This window comes from Heterocephalus glaber, unplaced genomic scaffold (assembly GCF_053883595.1).
Source record: "Heterocephalus glaber isolate CG9 unplaced genomic scaffold, H.glaber_assembly_v1.0 deba00000546, whole genome shotgun sequence".
Classification (NCBI taxonomy): Eukaryota; Metazoa; Chordata; class Mammalia; order Rodentia; family Bathyergidae; genus Heterocephalus; species Heterocephalus glaber.
This window is the reverse complement of record NW_028258147.1, coordinates 5,130,892-5,155,825: the sequence shown is the minus strand read 5'-3', so window position 1 is coordinate 5,155,825 and position 24,934 is coordinate 5,130,892. Positions and strand designations below refer to the sequence as shown.

Sequence of the window (24,934 nt, the reverse complement as noted above, 5' to 3'; positions counted from 1 at the left end):
TGCAGCAGGAGGTGAAACCACTGAGCTAAATCCCCGGCCCAATATTTGCATGTTTATGAGGCCAGCAAAAGATGAATCAGATGAAAAGGAAATAGCATACCAAACTGCCATTAAAAAGTCATGTCAGCTGGCATAGTGACACAGGCCTTTAATCCCAAATACTCCTGAGGCTGAAGCAGGAGGATTACAAGTTTGAGACCAGTCCAAGCAATTTAGAAAGATCCTATCTTAAAATAAAAAATAAAAATGGCTGGGGATGTAACTCAGCACTTGCTAGGTTCAATTGCCAGTCCTGAAGAAGAGAAATCATGTTAAAGAACTAGCTAAAATAGTTAAAAGCTAAAGGAAAATCTCACTACCTAGTGTTAAGTAAAAAAGCATGTCTTTAAAAGTATGCAGAAATGTGTATAAACTTTACAGACTGGTAAATTCTGAAAGACTGGTAGTACGCAAACTGGCTAAGAATGATTTAAGTTTAGAAAGACATATTCATCATTCAAAGTTTTAAAACTAGGCAGAGTTCTTGCCTTCTTCCTGATATCTATTCTACTGGGCCACTTTATTCAAACAAAACAGACCAATCATACATATTGAAAAATTTAAAAAGCAGCCCTTGGTGAGCTCTGCCAAGTGTCAAAGAATTCCTTAGCAAGTCCCATGAGGGAATTTAATGTCATGTAGGTCTATAGGTCTAGCAGATCTTGAATCTTAGGAACCATCCCTGGTGTTCTGCAAAGGTTTCAGAATGGTAACTCTTACCACACCTGCGTTTAAAATGTTTGCACATAATTTCAGCCCTCACCTGAATTCATATTTGGATCTTAGGTATCAAAGACATTGCCATTCTATAATCACTCATTCATATGTGCTTCAGTATGTTGGATGATATTTTTCCTCATATCTTGTAGATTGCTGTTCATTGCCTTGACCTAGCTGGCATTTTTAACTTTTTCAATCTCTCTTTGACTTCCAGAATCACCTCTGTAGAGCTGGGGTACCATTCAATGGTACAGCACTTGCATAGCATGTGCAAGGCCTTGGATTTGATCCTCAGCACTGAAAAACAAACAAACAAACAAAAAAACCCCACCCTGGTTGACCAGTAATCCACCTCTTATCCACTTGCAAAATCAGTTGCATTCACATTCAACTGCAACACATTAGTTGCAACACATTCAATGTGTTGATCTTTTATAATTTTCATTATAATCATAAGTCTTTTCTCACCAGCACATGCAGCATTCTCATTGCTTTTGGGATGATCAGACATACTGGGTTAATAATGTTGCAAAACACCAACACTAAATATGGCAAACTTGGCTGGTAACAGAAAACTAGTTAGTCAAGACTAAAATCACCATAGCCAACTGCTGTTGCCATCTTTTGGAAGCAGGTGAAGCTGAAATGCTTTTGCTTTTAGAGCAAGGCATTTTTCATCTCTGTGACAGTTCACAGGTTGCCAAGCTGCCAAAGAACCCCTGCCTTTCTACAGCTATGGTCCCATTCTAGCAAAGTACATTTGAGACAATAGCCATCAAATCACATCTAAATATGTAATCAAGCAAAATTATTTTTAGATAGTTCAGTTTGTTTATGTTGACTGGATAGGCTAAGGATGTGGGTTTGATCTTGGTGTGGGATATTTAGCATATAGAGAAAAACTGTGTCATCCAGGCAGTTTCTACCTTCATCCAGCCCTCTCACACATGCACACTCTTCGTGCAGCCTAGCTACAGTTTGTAGGGGGCAGTTGTAGCATTTTAGCACAGTCCATATAGCACAATACAGTTACCAACTTCTATAATAATATGTGACTTCAGAATCTGCAAATTCTGAACCTCAATTATCCATTCATTAACAAGACAGAAGATGAAGCAGGGTACAGTGGAACATGACCATAATCCCAGCTAATTGGGAGGCTGAGGCAGGAGGATCCCATATTTGAGGTCAATGTGACAATTTCGTGAGACTCTTTCAAAATAAGAATGTAAAAACGGTCTGAGGCTGCAACTCAGTGGTACAGTGTTTGCCTATATGAGACCCTGGTTCAATGCAGTTTGAGACAGGTAGGGGTGGGGATGGGGGTGAGGGAGAAGATGTCTTCATCATATATTTAAATTTTTGCACAGGCTGGATCCCACTCCAGGCTTTCAACTTGCCCTTTTCCACACCTGATTCTATAAGCAGCCATTGTAAGCCTACCTTGTAAACCTATGTGTCTGTCTGTCTGTCTGTCTCTCTATCATTTATCTATCTCTCTGTCTGTATGTCTGTCATACTATATATCTTATATTAAATCTGTCTCTTTAGTGAGCACTGACTGACATAGAGAGTATTAGAAAACTAGAGGGATGGTACTGTTCACCTCTACTCCTCAGGGACACAGTGACAATTCCTATATGAGTTTGTATCCTGATATTCGCCAAAGAACAGGTCAGTGTCACTGGAGAATGCCACACATTTCTCCAAGTACAGAAGGCTACAGATTCACAGTGCAGCTTCTGTCCTGAAATGCAATTTTCTCCCTCTGTTTTCAGGTTCCGCTTCTCCCTTCAGTGCCAGAGCTGCAGGCAGCTCTCTAAATAACACCATGTCCCTGGCCTCCTAGTTCCCATTTGCAGGGTTCAGCGGGGCTCCTTTGAGGTCTGCCCCCCACTACCCACCTCTCTCAGGAGTCTTGCTCATCTGAGTCAGCCCATGAGTCACCTTGCTCATTAATGGAATCCAGATCACTTCTCCATCCTCTGGATCCCTTTTGTCTTCCTTCTTCTGACTGGTTTCCTGGCAGCCTAAGGTCTGGGGACAAGCTTGAAGCTAGAGGCTGGGCTGACACTAAGATGATCTGCTTGGTAAAGAGGTTGGCAGGATGCAAATGGAATTAAAATGATGAGGATGTGGATGATCATGAGGATCATGATGGTGAAGTACACACAGATGCCTCAGAAGGAATTCAGTGGCCAGATTTGGTGAGTGCTTTTGACCAGCACAGTGTGCGCATGACCCTAGAAAGCGTGCTAAGATACAGATTCTGGTTTAGCAGGTCTGGGCGGGGCTTGTGGTTTTGCTTGCTGCTGCCCCACAGACTACACTTTGAGTAGCAAGACCCTAAGGACTCTGTGTAACGTCACCGCGGAACATCAAGGGTCTGCAGGGTCCAGGATGCTGCTCTGCACATTCCTCCTGCACTGCTGATGTTTATCCAGGAGTCCCAGACCATGCTGACCTGTTCTTCCAAACGCTCTTGGGTTTCTCCCATCTTCACTCCCAGTGCATCATGTTAAAGTGGCAAGATTTAAACTTGGGATTAGGACAAGAAAAAGGGCACAAATATCTTCAACCTCGGCTATGAAGTCTAGTCTAGCTCAAGTTACCAGAAAACTCTGAACTCACATTTGAGGCAGAACTTGTCTAACAACAAAGTCTTTGTTTGAGATCTCATAAAAGAGATCCCCTTTTATGATTTTATAATTTATTTCCTTTGCTGATTTTTCTACGAAGGTCTTTGTCTTTTAATTATTAAGCTGTGATAGCTCTTTTTTAAGATATTAATGAGAATAAATTTTCTTCTAATAACTTTGTTTAGTGTTTTAACTTTATCTATTAATTTTGGAGTTTGGAATCTTAGCCTGTAGGCTAGTTGTGCCGAACAGTGGCACATGACTTATTACACTCGTGCCACAGCTGTTTGTTATCATTGAAAGCTCTAAAAGGTATTAATTTTCTTGTTAATCTGAGCAAGCCCCTTTACCTGGTATGACCTGGATTCTTCCTGTACTATAAATGGAGGCAGTAAGGACTGTGTATCTTGGGAACTCTTGAAACTAGAAAGAAGTACATGTGGGATGGTGCTGGACATATACAGGCCATGGTTAGTTTGTTTTCTAAGCCTTATTAATCCCATAGTTTTATTGAAACTTATGTGAGACACAGATAACTGGTGTTGACAAGTCCCAGTTTTGTTTTGTTCTGCTTTTCATTTGGTTTTGGTTAAACAAACATTTATTGAACACTTACAAGTACTCTTGAGTTCTGTTCTAGGTTCTGGCTGTGTCTAGATAAAGAAGGTAGGCTTAGAAGCTGCCTATTGAGGGCTTTATGTGCTTATGGTTTGTGTTTATCTTTTGCCTTTTCAACTACCTCTTTCTCACTTGTCAACAGAAGAGCTCTTCTCCTCATGTGTCCATGTACAAAAGTGCGCAGTACTGTGAGGCAGATGGCCAGTTTGCTCCTTGGTGTCTACATCTTCTGTCTTGTCTCCAATTACTTATTACAATTACTGATTTCTGTAGTAGAAACTGTAAGAGTATTAGTATTCTCGCTTAGATTGACACATTTTTGTTTTAACTGTAGTAGAAACTTTGTATGGTGTTTAATGCCTTCACTTTATCTTTACTACTGCCTGTGTTTTTTAAAAAAAGAATATAAACAACTCTTTAATAGTGAAACAGGAATATCTAAATACAATGTGTTTTGCCCCTGATGGGTATTTGTTTTTTGGTAGTGTCAAAGGAAAGAACCGCTAATGGCAAATTTTAACAATCATCCAGGCAGAGAATACTCCTTCACCTCTTTATTACTACCCCTGTTATCTTGCTATACACAAATCTGCCTTATGGGTCCTTCTACTAAGAATAGATAAAACAAAAAAGTCAATATTATTGAACACTATCCATTTGCCAAGCACTGTGCTAAATGCTTTCACATACTGTTCCACATCTAATGGATCCTTTGCTTACTTACTGCAGAGGAGAAAGTGAGCCTTGTCTTTGATTGTGTCCTTCTCTGCCTAAAGGCTTTCCTCCTCTCTGTGGTGCCAACCTCATACTGGAAGCAGGGGAGCCCAGTCTAAGACAGAATCCATTCTTTTCACATCTCATTCATGTAGGTCCATGCCAAAAAGTTGGTTTCTCATTTCTAGAAGATGAGAGAGGTGTTGATTTAGGAGGTAGTGAGTGGAACGGGGCCAAAGACAGCATACCCTCTAATACCACACTGTGTTCCCACATGGGTGGGCACCTGTCTCTCATGAACGGTCTCACTCTTGTTCTGGCTTCTTGCCCAGATAATTCATTGCATTGTCTGGGAACAAGAACCTACATACATTCAATACCTTCTCTTCTTTCTTCTTTTCCTCCCTCCCTTCCTCTGTGAACATAGGTCACTTACTACCTCCCATCCCCTCATCAACCAACCATCCAAACAAAAGCCACTGTCTCCTGCAGACACTTGACAGGTTTTATCCACTGCTGAGATGACATGCATCTTCCTCTCCTATGATTCAGATCTTGGATTCCACTGAAGAAAACACTGCCTGAGTGAAGTTGTACCACCAGGAGGAAGGAATCTTCCCTTGGCCATGGAATCTTCCCTAGGAATGGCTCTCCAGCTGCTGACTGAGACACGTGGGCTCAGCCACAGGGCCAGCAAGGACCTCCCTGTTACTAACAGAAAGGAGGCAACCAGGATGCGCCAGAGGTAGGCTGAGGCAATGGCCCATTTGTAGAAGTGCCCACAAAGACATGGCTAGCAGTCCAAGTTGCAGTACTTTGACAGCATGGCAAACTTATAGCTGACTCAGTGTGGTGGATGATTGATGCCCAGCAAAAGAAGACTCTGGAAAGGGGTGTACTTATTATCAGTATGAGGTGGCATTTTTATTCTAGAGGGTGGGAGGGCACGATGGGAGGAGAAAGCTTGTTGGAAGGAGATCATGAGTTCAGGCTGAAGCAGAAACCCTTTCGTTCCACTGATAACTGCCTGAATATCAGTGGAGTTAAGAACTTGCCAGGTGCACTCCAAAGGAGACTTGATGACAAATCCAGACCCCAGCAGCCAGAAAGGACAGGGCTGCTAACACCTGTCTGGCTCATTAAGACTGAATCCTTGCAGGATGGAGGCTGCAGAAGAGAGGTCTTCAGTACCTGCTGCCAAGCAGGGCCTGACAAGCCGTTTCCATGGAGACACAGCAGTGTGCGCAGGAGGGAGTTGGAGGCCTGATCCATTCCAGAGCCTTGGGTCACAAGGCTGTAGCAGGCTAACAGATAAACAGGAAAAAGATATGATCAATGAGAAAGGGATGTCAAAACTATGGGCAGTTACTTGAGATTTCATCGTCATAATTCTAGATTAAGGGTAACAAATCAGGAGGATTGGAGCAAGTCACTTCATGATCCTTTTTGTTTTTTCTGATACTACTCAATGAGAGCACAAGGAAGTGGATGCCATTTCAGGATGACTCCAAATGCACAGACACCTATCCTAAGCCCTTCTGCATCCCTGGACTGTAGCTATGTATCACTTCCAAGTGTCTGGAGAAATAGGTAGAGAAATGAGAAGTGAATTTCTTTTTTGTTTGCTATGCTAATGGCAGTAATATGCAAGAAACCTTTAGAGCTCTTCGGAAAACTCAGATGCTGGAAAAGACCCAGATTGGATGTTGTTAAACAATTTGAGGACATTCTACCTAGAGATCCAGAAGCAATGAAGCCCCAAATGTTTGTTGTTGTGAAAGTGTGTCTTTTAAAATAGACACAACATGAAGTTTACCATTTTGGACATTTTTAAGTACGCAGTTCAGTGGTATTAAGTATTGTTGTAGTCGGGGTTTGGCAAGGGAATACATTAAATACAGGACACATAATTTATAAGATTATTTTATGATAATTACCCAAAAAGTCAAATACAAAGGAGTGCAAGGGATTAACCACACACTAGGGGCCCGAAGAATCCAGCTGAGGGCCTGGATCCCAGCAATGTCCCACACAAGTCCAGCTAAAGGCTTAGAGTCCAAGGAAGTGCCTCCACAAGTCCAGCCAGTGGCCTAGAGCCCACAGCAATGTCTCATGCTTGTCCTTATTGAGGACCTGCACCTGGAAGGTCCAAAGGCCAGTGGTGGAAACCAGAAAACCTATGCCGGTGAGATGAAGTATTTGTGCGACCAAGCTAAGGGATCCACATTAGAGCCACGAATTGATCCTCATGATGAAGCTCACAGCTCCCCTGATGAAAACAGCAGCCATTCCAAGTGACAGCGAGGCCCCGAGCTTCTCCTAGGAGAACAGCCTAGTTCGCATCAGGAAAACCATCCATAGCAAGCGTCTCCTAGAAAATCAACAGGCCCAGATCTTCCCCTCCAGTTCTCTTTTTACAGGTATTGGTAACAATCTTCAGGTGGATCCTCTTTGCCCAACCACACTGATTCAGTTCAGCTGGCCATTACAAGTTGCTCATTAGTTAATTCACTACAAGTATATTCATAATCTTGGGCCAGAGATGTAGCTCAGTGGTGGGTGTGTGCTTAGCTTGTGCAAGGTCCTGGGTGCAAACTCCAGCAGCACATTTTTAAAAGTAAATCACAATCTATGTATATCAGTCAGCATTATCTACTTTTACAACTTTATCATCACCCAAAACAAAAATGCTACCATTAAGCAACAATTCCCCATTTAGCCCTGTCTTAGTCCATTTTGTATTGTTATAACAAAATACCTGAGGCTGGGCACTTTATAAAGAAAGGAAGCTAATTTGCCTCACAGTTCTGGAGATTCAAGAGCACAGTGCTGGCATCTGCTTGGTCTAGTGAGGGTCTTGTGGGAGATGGCATCACAAAGGTGGGAATGTGTAGGGAAGAGGTCACATAGATAGGACGCAAGAGACTGGGAAAGGGCCAGGCTCCATCTTTTTGTAACAACTTGCTCTTGCAGGAATGAATCTACTCCTGTGAGACCTAACCAGCTCTGTGAAGCCAGCATTATTCTGTGACAGTAGAACCCCTTACTTAATTACTTTCCACTAAGCTCCATCACCTCAATACCACCACACTGGGGACCAGGCCTCCAGTACATGAACCATATGCAAAACCACAGCAGGTCCCAAAGATTTTAAATATCTACATTTTGCTGCAAAACTGCAGGTAGGCTAATGTTTTGGCTGCTGTAAGTGAGAAAATTGGTTTGATCTTGATTTGGTCAACTGCTCTCAATTCAGGGAGGGGAATTTTTGGCTAAAAATCCTTAATCCTATTGGTGAGCATGTTAAGCCTAATCTTTGGTGGGAAGAGACTATTTTAACCATCTTAATGACTGATGGGACTTAATAATTTTCATCTCCAAGTTATCCAAATGGCTGAGGGCAGTGCTTATTAAGCCAGTGAAAATTAACTCAAGGCCACAGTCAAAGATCGTGCTAGAGGCCAACTTTTTAAAAAGATAATGGTGCATAATTGTGTTCAGAACTGTCTCGGAACCAACTTCACTTAGGTAAGCCAACAACATTGGTGCTTGGAAAGGATAAAACATTATTCTAGTATACCACAGTAGGCTCTGACCAGAAGATCAGAACCTAAAATTCCAAATGTCCTAATCCCCTTTCTTCCACTAATGAAAACCATGAGAGGGTCTAGATATCAGACTTAAATCAGATAAGGACTTAAAGGCAGTTATAATTATGTTCAAGGAACTAAACACAGCAGTGCTCAAAGAAAAAAAGAAAGGGATGATGACAATGTCTCATTAGATAGAGATGACCAATATCAATAAAGAAATTATTTTTTTAAAAAAGAACTGACTTGAAATCATGGAGCTGAAAAGTATAATAACCAAAGTGAAAAATTCACTAGAGGTGATTAATAGTATATTTGAACTGGCAGAAGCAGAAGAATTGGCAAATTTGAAGAGAGATAGTGATTATCTTCAAACCAGAGAAAAATAATAAAAAGAGCTTCAGAGAAATGTGAGAAACTAGACATCACTAAATGCATATGGGGGAGGAATTTTTAAAATAATGGCTGAAAATTTCTGAAAGTTTATAAAAGATTTTTCCTTCATTCTTGAACATTATTTTTTGATTTTTTTTTATATATGTAACATCTTTGTTAGACTTACATAATTATGACTGCCAGTGCTTATGCTGTGCCACAACCTTCTTAGTCCTGAAAAGTTTGACTTCCAAAGAGCAGGCCACAGAGAGTTCATGTTTCCAATTTAGAATTCCAGTTATCAACTGGATTGTACACAAAGGGTTTTGTCCATGGGTTCCTTGTCCCTTGCATTATTCTAGTATATTAGAAAAGGAGACAGGATAATATAATGGACACACAACCTAGATCAAACAACTGGTAAGATTTTCTCATATGTCTTTCTTTTCTGGTTTGCATATATGTTACATATACATGGATGGTTGTATCAATTGTACCTCTAAATATTTCAACATTCACCTCTGAAAAATAAGCACATCTTTGTTAGGAAAACACATTTCCATTATCATGCTTAATAAGAGTCACATAATTTTGGGCTGGGGATTTAGCTCAGTGGTTTCACTGACTGCGCAGGCGCAAGGACCCAAGTTCGATCCCCAGTACCAAAAAAAAAAAAAAGTCACATAATTTTTCAATAGCATAGCAGGAAATACTCATCCACATTAAAAATTTCCCTATTTGTCCCAAAATGTCTTTTTTAGACATTGTGTCTAAGACATTTTAGACTAATTTAGACATTTTAGACATTATGTATATTTTTGGTAAAATATACATAATGTTGTATTTACCACTTTCACCATTTTTAAGTGTACAATTCATTAAGTATATTCACACCTTACACAATTATCACTATTATCTACTTCTATAACTTATTCAGATATTTTCACAAACAGAAATTCTACTCAGTAAGAATAAAATCCCCCATTTTCCTACCTCTAAAATGTCTTTTAATTCTGCTGAATTCAAACAGATCCATGTGTTTTATTTGGGCATTAAGTTTCTTAAGACTCTTCATCTAGCATTGTCTCCCCTCTCCACATTCACTTTTATTTTATTTTCATGACACAGACTTCTTGACTGATTGCTCTACACAATGTCCCACAGTCTGTATTTATTGGATTGTTTCTTCATGGTGTTATTAAACTTGTTCTTCTGTTCTCTGTATTTCTTGCATATTAGAAATTAGATCTAAAGGCTTGATGAAACCCAGGTAAACATTTAGGTAAGAATTCTTCACAGGTCATGCTGTATACTTATTATCACATCATGTTGGACCAAACATAATGTTTAGTTGTTTTACGACTGATCACTGGGTTAAACTGATGACAGCCTGTTAGAGAATAGGTTTTTAAAGATGACAGTTGACTACTTGCACTTTTTAAAAATAATTATTTCAATTTTAAATATTTCAGAAAAAGGGACCTCTCCAGAGTTATCTGGCACCTAGAATAAAGCCTTTATCTTGTGTAAAGGTTAGGAGGACAAAGACAAAGACCTTTTCTTCTTTATGGAGTAGATGCTGGGAGTTCAACTTTATCTCTGAGGGTGGTTGGTCAGAGCAGAAATTTCTGGGATATGAGGTCTAACAGAGACTGTTTTTTCTTTGGGCCCAGGAAAAAGGTACTCTGAATGTGGTCATTACCCAGAATTTAGTCATAGACAAATAGACCTGTTTGCTAACAGTTACTAAAGACAGAATTTGGAAATTTGGTACTGCAGAATTGTTTGTGGAATTTTAAAATAACTCCTTCTTTTCTCCATCCTTCCCCCTTCTTCCTTGATAAATCACTTAAAGAACTTTTAAAAAAACAAAGAAGAGCATTTATTTGGATGCAGAATAAACAGATCTCTACACGTTTCTTGAGCACCACTTAAATTCTAGGACAAGAAAAAAGCATGTTTGTGTTCTCTTTGTTCCATGCTTACCTCTAGTCTTGTAGCTACTATAAACGGAACAGCTGATCCAGTGAAAAAAAAATAAGGATCTAGGTTAAAGGACTTCATTGTTAAAACTAAGAATTTGAGCTGCTAAGGAAAAATGAGTTATTTTTATGTCCAAATAAATACTTTGTTTTACAGCAATTAAATAACCATGTGAGCTAAAGTATCCCTGAGGTTGCCCTGGATTTCAGCATTCCCAGAGGGTTTTTTGATTATTATTACAGTATCTTTGTTTTTATGTTTCTTTTTGTTATTTTGTTTTTTAACTAGGGCAGTTGTAAATTTCCTGCATAGGGGGATAAGAATTTAACCTGGGATCTAGACTCATAATTTTAATTTTGCAACTGGAGTTAGTCATGTACCTCTTTTCTATTTGTTGTTTTCTATTTGTTGAAAACAAATCCTGTTGAGGAAATCATCCTTCAACAATAGCATTTACAGGGGACCTAGCCACACATGCCTATCTTGAGGTCACTGTTTGGTGACAAGACTTCACAGCTACTTAGCAGGGCTACATAATGTAAAACATCATCTATCTTTTTCCTTTTTTCTTATTTTCTTCCTTCTCTTTATATATACTCCCCTTCTTTCTTCCTTCCTTTTTCTGCCCCTGTCCTTGTCCCTTCTCCATCCTCACCCAATTCTTTTTTTTCCCCCTTCCTTTGCCCCTCAGTGGCCCAGGCTGGCATACAACATGACTCTCTGTTTTCACTACCAAATTCTGTTTTCTGGGAGGACCTTCCTGCTTCACATGGGCCCATGGTATGTATGTCACAGAACACTTAAAAGCATTCAAGGAATGGAAGAATCCAAGAGGAGGACAGCTGTGCCCAGGTCAGTGTTCTGAACATCCTTCTGCCCAACTTTGGTCTGTCTTGAACTGCTAGCTGCTGTTCCTAGGCTGGGTTCTCTTGACTCTTGGAGTTCCATGAGGGGGTATCACAATTACTTGAACTATGTCCAGTACTTCAAAAGTGCTTGGAAGATTTAGTATAATCACACACAATAAAACCTGAACAGATTAGAACAATGGAAAGTTTCTTTCCTATTTATTTCTGGTGGGGGGTTGCTAAGGAGCTGGAAGATGAGGGAGATCATGCCACACCAGCTTATTGTGAAGACGGAATCCTGTACTAAGAAGTTCTGATTGATTCTGTGTGTTGACTGTGGGGCAGAGAAAATATACTGGAAAAAATAGGGGTATGAAAGTGAAGCCAAACAGATTTTAATTTTTACCAATAAGACAGTAATTTATTTAACATCTCTGAGCCTCAGTTTACTCATCTGTAAAATAGGGCAATTACTTTTTTGCAGGCTACTGTGAAGATAATACAGTACCTACAATATAAATATTACTAGGGTTTCTTTATAAATATAATTTATTTGTAGATAAAATTTTTTTCAATGTTTATAGCTTATCTTAGTCACTTTCCTTATTGCTGACTGCAAAATCATTCCTATTGCAAAATACTCGACACCTTCCTTAAGGAAGGAGAGGTTTATTTTGGGTCATGTTTAAGTCCAGAGTTGGCTGGCTCCAAGGCAGGAAGGAATGGCAGAACAGGTGGAGCTGTTCATGGCGTGGTGGAGAGGAAGCAGAGTCAAGGGAGGAGCTGGGAAGGGAGATAGAGCCCTCCTGGTCACACCCCTGGTGATGTACCTCTTCCAACCTAACAGCAAGTCAGTAATAATGCCCTCATAATCTAATCACCTTTCAAAAGCCCCACCTATGAGCACTTTCGGCTTTGGGAGACATCCAGATATAAACCATAACATAGCTCTTGGGAAAACATGAGTCTGATCATTGAAGGAAGAGATTGGAAAATGTTTCCATGACATGGCTCTACATGGCCACATCAACCCTGTCTTAAGATTTTATGTCAATTCCAAGGGCTCTGACTAGAGGATGTACAAGAAAGTCTCGTATCATTGTATTGATGAGTGGACCCTATCTTAAGGGAGATACTCAGTTTCCTAACCATGCCTCAGCAACATTTCCTTAAATTGATCTGTTCCTCTGCTTGATTCCTATGTGATTTTGACGTAGCCCTGGTGATGGAGTTTAGGAAGTACCAAGTCTCCTTTTGGCTCAGTGTTTATGGAGACTTGGAATTTTGAGTGAAAAGAAAAAGAAATGGAGGTTCATGGAGAAAGGAATAAAAGATGTAGTATGTGGAAAAGATGAGACAAGTTAGAGAATTATCAAAGCTTAGCTTTTGCCTCCTTAAAAATGAGGCAATAGAATCCCCCCCCCGAAAGAAATGAGCGCTGGCCTCTTCTCCTATCTCAGTTCCATAGAAACTGTCTAAGAAATGAAGCTTTCCCCTAGGTCTCTTACCTCATCCTTACACCTGGGCACTGAGTTCATTGTGTTTTCTAGGCCCTCCTAAGACAGAGGCAGGTTACTGCCTGTCTATTAATGGCTATTAATGAGCTGAGGTTGACAGTAGAAGCTATCTAACTAGAGGCCTTGGTCAAGACCCCTCCTGAACTTCATTTGGTGGAGCATCATTAGAGAGATGGCTTGCAGAATCCAGCTTTTAAGCTTGATGTTCTATTGAATAGGCCAGATGCACTTAGAACATGTATTCTGTTTTAAGCTGAATTTATCCTTTATTATTTTAAAAGCTGTAACAAGTTATTTTTTAAATGTTTTTCATCAGCACGTTTTTTATTTATTGTCCTTAACATCCTGAGGCTACTTGAAGAACGATTTAAATTTCAAAGTCTGGTAAGTAAACAAGAGTTTCCTAACAACATCTTCAGGCAAGCACCAAAAAAATCTCATTTTTGACACGATGTTTGGATCCCCCATTATGGTCCATCAGTACTGTGCCTAACCACAACATATTATAATCATTTAAAAAATATACTCCCAGACACAAAGTTGCCTCCCAATTTACTTATTCTTCTTCTTAATCACCATGCTTAGCTTAAAATTAAAGCAGAAACAAACAGGTTTAAATGTGGTATTTCTTGACTAGATTCTAAACATATTAAATCTAATAGGCTGTGTTGGTAATTCATGTGACAACTAGTTTGGAGATGGTTATTTACTGTTCTCCCAAAAGGAGAAAAATTTCCAGAAGGATGGTTAGAGAAGAGCAGAGGCTAGCATGTATAGCTTCAGCTCTTTGAGAATTTTTAAGGCTTTTAAAGTTCATCCTAGAATCTCCTAAGTGCAATATTCCTGGTGTTGAACTTGCTCTCTGATACCTTCTTTTATCTAAATTATTTGAGGCTCTGCGCTGAAACTCCAAAAATTTACTCATCTCTCTATCTACTTGTGACCACAGGGAAATTGGGAAGTAGGATTAATTGGCCAGGATAGGCTAATTGTTACAACAAATGACCTCAAAATCTCAGTGGTTTGATCCAATATAAAATGTGCTGTTCTTATCACAGTCCAATATGCACTGATAGGAGTGGAAGTGTATGGAATATGATCAATGTTATCTAATGATTCAGGGGCCTAGGCTCCTCCTAACTATGACTTTGTCTTCCTGGAGCTTCCCAGAATTCTCACCATTTAGCCAATGGGATGGAGAACTGCATAGGAGGCTAAGAGTCAAACTAGGAATTAGCACCCACAACTTCCACATTCCACTGACCAAAACTCAGCTATTGGCCCTGCCACCCTTCCAGAGAGGCTAGGGAGTATGGGTAGCCATATGCTCATAGTAGTTTCTGCCACAAGGGGATACAGAGAACTCCTCAGGGCGGGCAATAGCCCTGGTCTTGTGTGTCACTGAAGGTGTGTAAAATAAAAGCACAATCCTAATTCACTTCATTTAATGTCTGGGCTTACCCCTAATCTCTTGGTCAGTGTTATGGTTTGGATCTCGAATGTCCCCTCAAAGCCTTGGGTGTTCAGAGTTGGGGCTTTTGGAAGGTGATTGGATCATGGATGAATCCACTGATGAGTTTATACCTAAATGTGCTGTTAGGAGGCAGTGCCTGGTCAGAAGAGGTGAGCCACTGAGGGGTGTTACGGCTTATATCTAGATGGCCCACCAAAGACTCATGCACTCATAGATGGGCTTTTGGGAGATGACTGGATCATGGGTGTATGATACTGGATTAAGGGTGTGTGATACTGGATCTGTCCATTAATTAGTTTAGCATAGTTCGGATATGGCTGAATGGATTTACTGAAGACAGAAGCCCCTTCCTGGCTGTGGGTGGCACCAACCAATAGGCTTGTAGACTGGATGGAATAAAAGAGAAAGCAGAAGGCAGGCTGGTGCCTCCTGCCTCCCCTATCATGGACTATTTCTCATCTGCCATTCCCCTCTGCATTCTGACATAGCTTGGAGCCAGCCGACTATGGACTGAAGCCTCTGACAAACTGTGAGCTAAAACAAACCTCTCCTCCTTTAACTTGTGGGTGTCACGTATTTTGTCTCAGTAATAAAAAAGTAATCAAAGCAAGGGCCATGACCTGGAAGGGTATATCTTTTTCCCCAGCTCCTCCCTTCTTTCTCTGCTTTCTGGCTGACATAAAGTGAGTAGGTTTCCTCCACCAGATCCTTCAACCATGCTCTTTCTGTCTTGGAGACAGCTGATTATAGACTGAAAACATGAGCCAAAATAAACCTTTCATTCTTCAAGTTGTGGGTGTTGAATATTTTGTCCCAGAGATGGGAAAGTAAGACAGTCAGTTTCTAGACGAAGTCCATCTGTCAACATTAGCATCAATCTATCACCATGCATCAGTCCAACCTGGAATGTACTGGTTCATATACAGGACTTTACAGAGTTTCAAGATACCTGGTCCAAACCCACACAGAGATGCTCATTGTAAATTGCCCTTGCACTTGTACATTGCCTTTCTCATCAGATGGTTCCCATGATAAAGCCTGCAGGTTAATTTGCATGAATATCTAAGCCAAACGTTGTTATGACCTATGAGGAGAATAAGTGTGTTATGAAGAAATGTCTTTAACTTGTCCATTAAATGTCCATTAAAGCTTCTATAGCAAATACCAAAAACTGCGTGGTTTGAAAAGACTAGAAATTTGTAGCTCATAGTTCTGAGGTTGGAAAGTCCAAGATCAAGGCACCAGAAGATTTTGTGTCTGGTGAGTGTCTGCTTTCTGGGTCACAGCTAGCATTTTCTTGCTGTGTCCTCACATGGTGAAAGAGGTGGGTATCTCTCTGGGATCATTCATGAGGGCTCTGGCCTCATGATCTAATCACTTCCCAAAGGCCTCATCTCCAAATATCACTATCTTAGGGTTAGGTTTCAACATATGAATTTTGGGTAGATATAAACATTCCTACTGTTGCAATAACTTTCAAAAATATTTTAAAATGTTTTGTCTTCCCTCAATCAGTGTACTTTTCACAGTCGCCATGACTTCATTATTGTCTGTACCCTTTCTTCCTGCTTCTCTCATTAACCAATTTACAAGGCTATTTTATACTTCACCCATTTTAGAGACATCCATTTGTTCTCATTTACTCACAGGCTAGCATTCCTACTGAGATTTTAGCCTCCTCAAATAATTTTTGTCTTCTCATAGAAAGTGGATAATGGCATGAGTGTACAAGCTAACAGTGGCTAGGTCCTGATGTGCACTCTGAGCTGTTTTTGCAGTGACCGAAGTAACATTTTTCCAGTTCACTTAGGGTCTTGTTTTATAATCCAAGTCATCTATCTATGTGACTCATGGCGTATAGAAGGCAGTTTTCATTCATGTATTTATTAATTTCTTTATGTATTCATTCATTCCAAAGTATGCTGTGTGCTAGACAATGTCGTAGGTGTTGGAGTCAAAGCAAGAGAACAACTGATACAGGTTCCGACCTTCATGGAGCTAATTGGAAAGACAGATTCTAAATAAATAATAACACACAATATTAATTATAATTGTTCCATTTGTATGGGAAGCTTGTTTTCTTTTAAAGCCCTTGTACCTTGAGTCACCAATTTTTTCTCTTAACTGAGCCTCATTTCCTCTGTAAGAACCAGCTTCTTTTCCTTAGAGTAATCATTTATTGGTCCTTTCATTCACTCAAAATATTCACTAATTTAATATCATTATAAAATTACTACTTATCTGGCATTGTGCTGTGCTTTCAGAGTACAAAAATGAGAAAAAACAGATTCTTGCCCTTAAGAATCATGGTCCATCCAGTTAGGTAGACTGACCTGCAAACCACACAACACCATGAGATAACTGTCATAGTGGAGAAAGATGTAAAATCCAGAGAGACTGGGGAAAGGAGGACCTAAATGTACTCACATAAGTCAGAGGAAATTTCACAAAGGAAGTAGCACTTGGAGGTTTGAAAGGTGACAAGGGGACAAGTCAAGGAAAGTCATGAGTTCTTGCTTAACAATGAAAGACTTGTACTATTCTTCCATGGTATAGCATTTTAATAGGAGTTTCCAATCTCCCATGCATTTTGCTGAATCCAGAAGACTAGTTCTCCTTAAAATAATGTGAGAAGTTATGTACCTCATTTGTGGACCAGGTTATGAAGTTGGTATCCTTTTGCTTCCTTTTTTTTTCTCACCTGCCAGCTCTGGATGTGAAGGACTGATGCTTAGAGGATGGCAGAGCTACAAAATAGAGGAAACTTGGAAGAAAGGCTGCTTGCCACACTGTATTGTTACATGGCTAAGAAATAGCCTTCAATTGTGTTAATCTACTGATATGTCACAGCATGTTTGTTACAGAAGCAAGCTATATCCTAATACAAGACATTCAAGCAAAGTAAACAATATGTGCACTTAAAAGAGTGTTTAACACAGTGTGACTGTTCAGTAAATACTTGATATTGCAATTAAGACATTATGGGGAGGTACAAGTAATCTAGTATTGCCAGAATATAAAATACATACTGGAGCATTTTGGTTTAATCTTGTGTAGAAAAGGAAGCCAGTGAAGACTATGAAAAGGAGAGCCATGACTGCTAAAATAATAGGGTCTCTATAAAACATAACACTCCAGAACTTGCTTTAATTTTCTTAAATTAAATTTTCTTGTAAGATGGTAATTCAAAGATCAAAGTTAAAGGGTTTTTAAATCAATGTAAATCACAGTCTGGTCAAAGCTCATTTAGTAAATGAGGAAAGTGAGGCCCAGAAAAATTAAACATCTTTTCCAAGATTACCTAGCTAAAACTTGGCAGTCCTGGGGCCTGGACAGACAGTCTTTTGTCGCCAGCCCTACAGCATTGCTCTTTCCACTGTGGCACAGTGCTTCAAAGCAGGGAAGACCAGCTGGTGTGCCTGTGTTCAGTTTCCTAATGAAGACATTAGGGATTTAGAGGCAGAGTATTTTCCATGGAAGGCCATCTTTTCTGTAATTCCTCATCTGATTTGAACCACTATTTTGGAAAAGGTCCATTTTCCAGCATCAGATTTCCCTGGAGGATGATCGAGAATATGCTTAGTAGCCTGTCAGGTGCCCTTGGATTTTCTGAGGTTTCGCTGGGAAGATGAGAAGAAAGTCACAGTGGGTTGAGCTCCTGTAAATGCTGTCTGGTCCCCTGGCATCTGGGGAGTTTGTTGGCTCACTGAGAGGGACTGTGGTTCAGCCAGACACATGACTGTCCTTTCAGGGGTCAGATCAAACATCCTCTCCAGCTTGTCTGCTTAAAGGTTCAGCATTTTAATATCATTTTCTGTTCATCAGTTTGCTACTTCTGGTTTTCCTGTATTAAGCTGATCCATTATTCATTATAATTATTTTTACTCTTGTGCTACCTGAGGCAGTAAAATAAAGATTTGTTTTTTAATGACAAGTAGGAGTGAGGAGTAACTGCTGAGACCAGTCTCAGAGAAACATAGCATGTGGTCTAATTTAAGTACAACTGGGTATTACTGAATTATTTTACAACTGAGGAAGACAGCATAGTTTGGGGGCAGGGCAGAAAGCCATTCGTCCAAAAGTCTACAATAAATCTGGGTAAAAATAGATTTTTTTGTTTTATAACCACTTTGATCCTTGTCCTTAGGTTGTATCATCTTTGTTTCCCTTGCATATTATTCCATTGATAGCTTAGATGAGTACTAACAAAGGTGTTAGCTATGATGAGGTATTACTGAACGTAAGGTTCCTGTCTCTGTTCCCAAGGAACGTCTTGGTGCCACTCAAAGAGAAGCTTTTAGGCAATAAAAACTGCTTGGGCGATCCCCGGTACCAAAAAAAAACAACAACAAAAAACTGCTTGGGCTTTGACCTTAGCCAGAAATCTGCTACACACTAGCTGTGAGAACTTGGGCAAGTTTCTTAATTTCTCTGAACCTTAGTTTCTTATTTGTGATATAGAAAAATAATGTACACTATTGAAGATGGATGTGAGGATTAAATAAACAAGCATATGTAAAGCTCTTTTCTTAGTGCTAGGAACACAGTTGATGCTTAAATTATTTACTTTTTGAGTCACCGAGTAGATCTTATTAATAGCTCTTCATTACTCACTGTTCATCTCTGGCTCTGATTAAGCTGAGAGACCAAAGAGTGAGCAGATGAAGATCAAAATCTTACCTTTATCTTAGTCAGTTCAGGCTGCTATAATAAAGTAGCACAGACTTGGTGAGTTATAAACAACAAACACTTATTTCTCACACTTCTACAGGCTGGAAGTCCAAGACCAGGATGCCAGCATGGTTAGGTTCTGGTGAGGCACTTCTTCCAGGAAGTCAAGTGCAGACTTCTTACTATATCCTTACATGGCACAAGAGGAGTGAGAGAGCTCTCTGGAGTCGTTTTCATAAAAGCATTAATCCCATGACCTCCTAAAGGACCCATCTCCTAATACTATCACCTTTGGAGAATAGCAAATCAACACATAAATTTGGGGAGAGGTTATTACTCAGTCCATAAGAGCTTTGATTACTGAGAAAGTCTTTTTATTGTGAGAGTTAATAGTACTACTAATTGAGTTTCACAATTAGGTATACACATTCATTCTAACACAGGTACATTTTACCAGGACAGATAGAGCATAGTGTGGGTGAGTGTTAGGTTAGTAAGGTGATGCTTTCAACAGGGGAGCAGAGCCAGGTGACATATCCTCACAGGGAGCAGAAAGAAACCTAAGGAAAAAAGGAGGAACTAGGCTGAGCATGCCCTGTGTAGTCTTCGAAGCTCATCAATTAGCTGTAGCCACACCCCCAAAGAGGAGGAATAAGGCAAGTATGGGAGCCAGGAGTGTTAAACTTTCACAGGGAAGGAAACCTCAGAAGCACACCCCTAATATATCTCTTCTTTCCCCCCTCTCCTTCATTTTGTACATGTTACTTTTTTTTTGGTATCGGGGATCAACCTCAGGACCTTGCACTTTCGAGGCAGGTGAGGTACCACTGAGCTAAATCCCCAGCCCAACATCTTACTTTCCAGCCTGCTCATGGTGGACACAGTTACCAGTGCAGAGCTGAGGGCAGCCTCAGAGTACAAAAGGTTGATAGCAAGGTACCAGGGAGGTGGGGGGAAGTTTGGGTAGGATCATTGGTTGAAAAAGAGGTGAACACTTGAATCCAGAAAGAAGTTTAAATTCAGAATCAGGAGCTAGAGGTCTGAAAGGAGGTGTTCAGAGACGTGTTCCAGAAAGGTGACCAAATTTCCAGGAATGGCAGAATATCCTAGGACCAATCCCTAAGGACAGGTGGGCTTCCAGTGGCATGGATCTGACCCATGAACCCCAGAGCTACATCTCCTGGAGATGATTCTCAGTCCTGGCTTTGGGTTACATATCTTCTGTTCCAGTGTTTAATCCTTAAAATATAGACCTATTTTGTAATTATAAAAATAACGCATACATGCTCATCATGAAATATTCAGAAATTCAGAGAGGTCTGAAGAAAACAAAAATAACTCAATCTCATCATAAGACTAATATTTTCTTTGGCTATATTTCTAGTCAGTCTTTCTTCTCTGTATATTGTTATACAGATAAGTTGATTCTATCTATATATTTTAATTTTGCAAGTCGAATTTTTTCTTAAATTATAATTATTTCTCTGTTATTGAGAGTTCTCAGTAATTAAGCATCATTTAAAATAACATTTTCCTTCATTTTAAGCACATTTGGATCCATCTCTACCAATTTTTTAAAATCCTGAGGGTTTCAAGGGACCTTTCTCTATTAGCTCTTGGAGGGACTGAACAAGGCAGGCAGGGCTCCTTAGTCATGTGCTTGCTAACTGTACAAGACTTGTCTGATTTCTTACATGTCTAAACACTGATGATGGGAGGATCAGAAGATGCTACTTATTACCATTATTTCAAAAAGGAACAATTCAGGGCCGGGGATTTAGCTCATTGGTTCTGCTGCCTGCTTCGCAAGCGCAAGGACCCGAGTTTGACCCCCAGTACCAAAAAAAAGAAAAAGGAACAATTCAAAGCATGAGCCTTTCTTAAACATTACATCATTGTTACATATTCAAAATAACCACTGTATTAGTCTGCAAGGGCTGCCATGACAAAATACCATAAACTGCATGGCTTAAATAGCAGAAATTTATTTCTCACAGTTTTGGAAGCTGAAAGTCCCAGGTCAAAGTGTCAGCAAGTTTGGTTTCTTCTGATGCCTCTGTCCTTGGCCTACTCCTGGCTGCCTTTTTCCTGTGTCCTCGCATGGGTCTTTCCTCTGTATGTACACAACCCTGGTATGTCTCTCAGTGTCCAAATTTCCTCCTCTCATAAGGACAACACTAAGGTGTAAGCCCTAAAGGCTTAATTACCTCTATAAAGACATTATTTCAAATTATGATCAAATTGTGAGGTCCTGGGGTTAGGACTTCAACATACCTTGAGTCGATGGGGGCATAATTCAACCCATAACAACTACTCTTAAAAAATGAGCACTTGGGGGCTCTATATTTGGAGAAAAGTGTAGTTATAAGATGATAGGAAACAAATGCTTCATCATCTAGAAATACAGTGCCACCACTACTTTAAGTCACAGCTACTGAGTGTCAGGAATTTGCCCTTTCCCAGCATCCAAGTCATCAGCTGCACAGTGCACCAATTTCCTGAAAGACAGGATGCCTCAGTCCCTAGAGAAATTAGTGGAATTGCCCTGTGACTAGAGTACCCAGGAGGGCTAGGAAAAATCTGCAGAGGTCTGAGAGGTAGTGTGTGTGTGTGTGTGTGTGTGTGTGTGTGTGCGTGTGTGTACCTAGGGCCTTTGTCCTACTAAACTATATCTCCAGTTTTTTCTCTATTTTTAAAAAAAATTTATTTTGAGACAGGGTTTCTCTAAGTCACTAACTTGCCCGGGCTGGGCTTGAACTTGTGATCCTCATGCCTCAGTCTCCCAGAGTTCTGGAATTATAGCTGTGTGCCACAGTGCCCAACAGCATATTTTCTTATGTTTGGTAATTATTATATTGTACCTGTAATTCCATTTCATATGTGCTTATTTCATATGTGCTCCCTACCTAAAAGACCATTATTGAAATTTTAAAGAGACCTTTTCAGGTATTTTTTCCCAAGATCCAAAATTTGTGAACTTTGTGATAAGTTGTGTCACCCTTCTCCAAACATTCTTGGTTGGTTTCTTCCCTCTGTCCTGTCTCCCTATTGGAAAATCATACCTCCCTGCCTTGAGTTTTAGCCATTGAAATGAGGGTGGGAATGATGTGAGTGGATTTTGGGCAGAGTTTGGTTCACCATCATCTTTTTCCTCTCCATGACAACCAGCAATGTGTCTGATAATAGCTGTTGCACCCTCCTGGGCCTCAGAGTGAAAACAAACTGGAGCAGAGCCCTAGCTGACTTACAAGGGACAAGTAGCATGAATGAGATATAAACTGTTGTTGTGCACCACTGGATTTTTGGGGTCATTTGTTTCTGCAGCATAACCATAATTTTCCTGATTGATATGCCACGATAGCATATCATTTCTGTCAGAAAAGAGAGTAAAGGATAGCTTCCTATGACTACATCTGACTTTTAATGAGGGTTACTACAAGTGTGACAAGTCTAGATATGGATGCTGTTCAGTAGGTAAAGTCACTCCCTAGCTGCATGACCTGCTTCTGCACGGCAGCTTCACTCCTCTAGTTGTTCAGATTTATGCTTCAGTGACTTTATGACATGGATCTTTTAAGTCAACAAGGAAGACTCAGACATCAATTAGCTATATTTTTATTCAAAAGATACTAAATTCTTATTGAATAATAAGTGGATAAAAATAAGTGGACTATGATCAATAAATATAAGATCTGTTCATTCTCCCATTTCTCCTTGTCATTTTCTTTAGTCTCTATTTTCTCTTTCCTTTTCTTCTTTTTTACTGTTTTCTTTTCTTCACTACCCAGGTAATCCCAATATCGGGCTGGGGGGTATAGTCAGTGGCAGAGGACTTAGGTGTGATTCTTAGCACCAAAAAAAAAGAAAGAAAGAAAGAAAAATAATAATAACTATAGATCCTACTTATTAAGTTAGATAAGGAGTTGCCAAATTCTAGGGTCTTGAGAGCAAAGCTTGTCCAGTACTGGGGTGGCCGCTGCCTACCCTGGCCATCATTTTTCTTTTTATATGGATATGCCATAATTTGTCCATTCTTCAGTTCATTGATATGGACTTGTTTTAACTTTTCTCCCATTATAAATAATGGTGCTATGAACATTTATGTACAAGTATTTGTGTAGACATATTTTCATTTCTCTTGCCATGGGGACACCCAAGAAGGAATTGCTGAGTAATTTTGTAACTCTATGTTTAGCATTTTGAGGAATTACTAAACTATTTTCTAAAGTGTCTTTCCCTTTTTTTTTTTGGTACCAGGGATCAAACTCAGGACCTTGCACTTGTGAGGCAGGCATGGTGCCACTGAGCTAAATCCCTGGCCCTTTTCCCAAGTATCTTAACCATTTTATGTGCTCACTGACAATAGAGGAGGGGTCTAACTTCTTTATATTCTCATCAACACTTATTATCTGTTTTCCTTTGCCATTCTTGTGGGTGTGAAGTGGTGTCTTATTGTGGCTATCACTTGTGTTTTTCTAATGAATAATGATGTTAAGGATCTCTTCATGTGCTAAGTGGCTTTGGAGGAATATTTATTCAAATTCCTTGCTTATGTTTTAGGTGAATTGTCTTTTTTTATTATTGAGTTATAATGTGTTTTTAGATACTCTGGATAGAAGGTCCTTGTCAGATACATGATCTGTAAAGATTTTCTCCCATTCTATAATTTGCCTTTCCAATTTGATGATGTCCTTTAACGCACAAAAGTTTGTACTTTTGAAGTTGAAGTTTTTCTCTTTTTTTCTTTTTTGGCAATACTGGGAATTGAACTCATGGTTTTTACACTGAGCTACATCCCCATCCCTTTTTAAACTTGTTTTTTGAGACAGGGTCTCTTTAACTTGCTAAGTTGTCCGGGAGGGCTTGTGATCCTCCTGCCTCAGTCTCTCAGAGTGTTGAAATTATCTTTTTTTTTTTTTTGGCCACTTTTGCCTTTGGTGACATATTTAAGAAACTACTGCCAAATCCAAGGTCATGAAAATTTACTCTTACGTTTTCTTCTAATAGATTTATGTATGTGTGTACGTGTGTATTGGGGATTGAATTCACAGCCTCAAACATGCTCAGCAATACTCTTACTATTGAGTTACAATCCTAGCCTTAGTTTTATAATTTTCATTCTTAAAAGGTCTATTATCCATTTTGAATTAGTTTTTTTTTCTTCTTTCTTTTTTTTTTTTCTTTTTACATGGTGTTCAGGAGAGTAGAACTTCATTGTTATAGATGGATATTAAGTTGTCCCAGTCTACCATTTGTTGTAAAAATGACTCTTTCCCCATTAAATTGTCTTGGTACCCTTGTCAAAAATTCAATTGACTATAAATGTGAGGGTTTATTTCTGGACATTCAATTCTATTCTATTGATCTATATGTGTATCCTTATGCCTTTTATCTGATTATTGTGCTTTTGTCGTAGATTTTGAAATTGGGAAATATGTATCTTCCAACCTTATTCTTTTCTTCAAGGTTGTAATGCTTTTTCTGAGCTGTTCTTTCAGTATAAATTGTATGATCAGCTTGTCAATTTCTGGAGCAGGGGAGAGAGAGATGAGAGGTGGGATTTTGATCAGGATTACAATTGGATTTTATTTTGAAATCGTCATTGATAGTTTATAGACATAAAATTGATTCTTGTATATTAGTCTTATAACCTAACACATTTATCTTCTATTCTTTTTGGTACCGGGAATCGAACTAGGGACCTTGCACTTGTGAGGCAGGCACCTGAACCACTGAGCTAAATCCC

General features: G+C 39.6%; 1 protein-coding gene and 1 long non-coding RNA gene across 13 annotated transcripts in view; one reads left to right on the top strand and one right to left on the bottom strand.

The window, feature by feature from the left end:
- Window positions 1-24,934, bottom strand: part of LOC106010382 (uncharacterized) — a 61,137-nt gene that overhangs the window by 10,871 nt on the left and 25,332 nt on the right. Inside the window, exons 3-5 of one of the 6 annotated variants that reach the window (XR_015448626.1) lie at window positions 5,922-9,053; window positions 4,741-4,914; window positions 803-1,056 (exon numbers count right to left, since the gene is read on the bottom strand). This is a non-coding gene — a long non-coding RNA (uncharacterized LOC106010382). Of the gene's footprint in view, window positions 1-802; window positions 1,057-4,740; window positions 24,716-24,934 lie in introns of all 6 variants that reach the window. The other 5 variants (XR_015448627.1, XR_002386692.2, XR_015448628.1 and 2 more) reach the window with 5 other exon arrangements.
- The window catches only part of LOC147829602 (uncharacterized), a 59,871-nt gene that overhangs the window by 15,505 nt on the left and 19,432 nt on the right, over window positions 1-24,934 (top strand). The gene's annotated exons all lie outside the window — the stretch shown is intronic.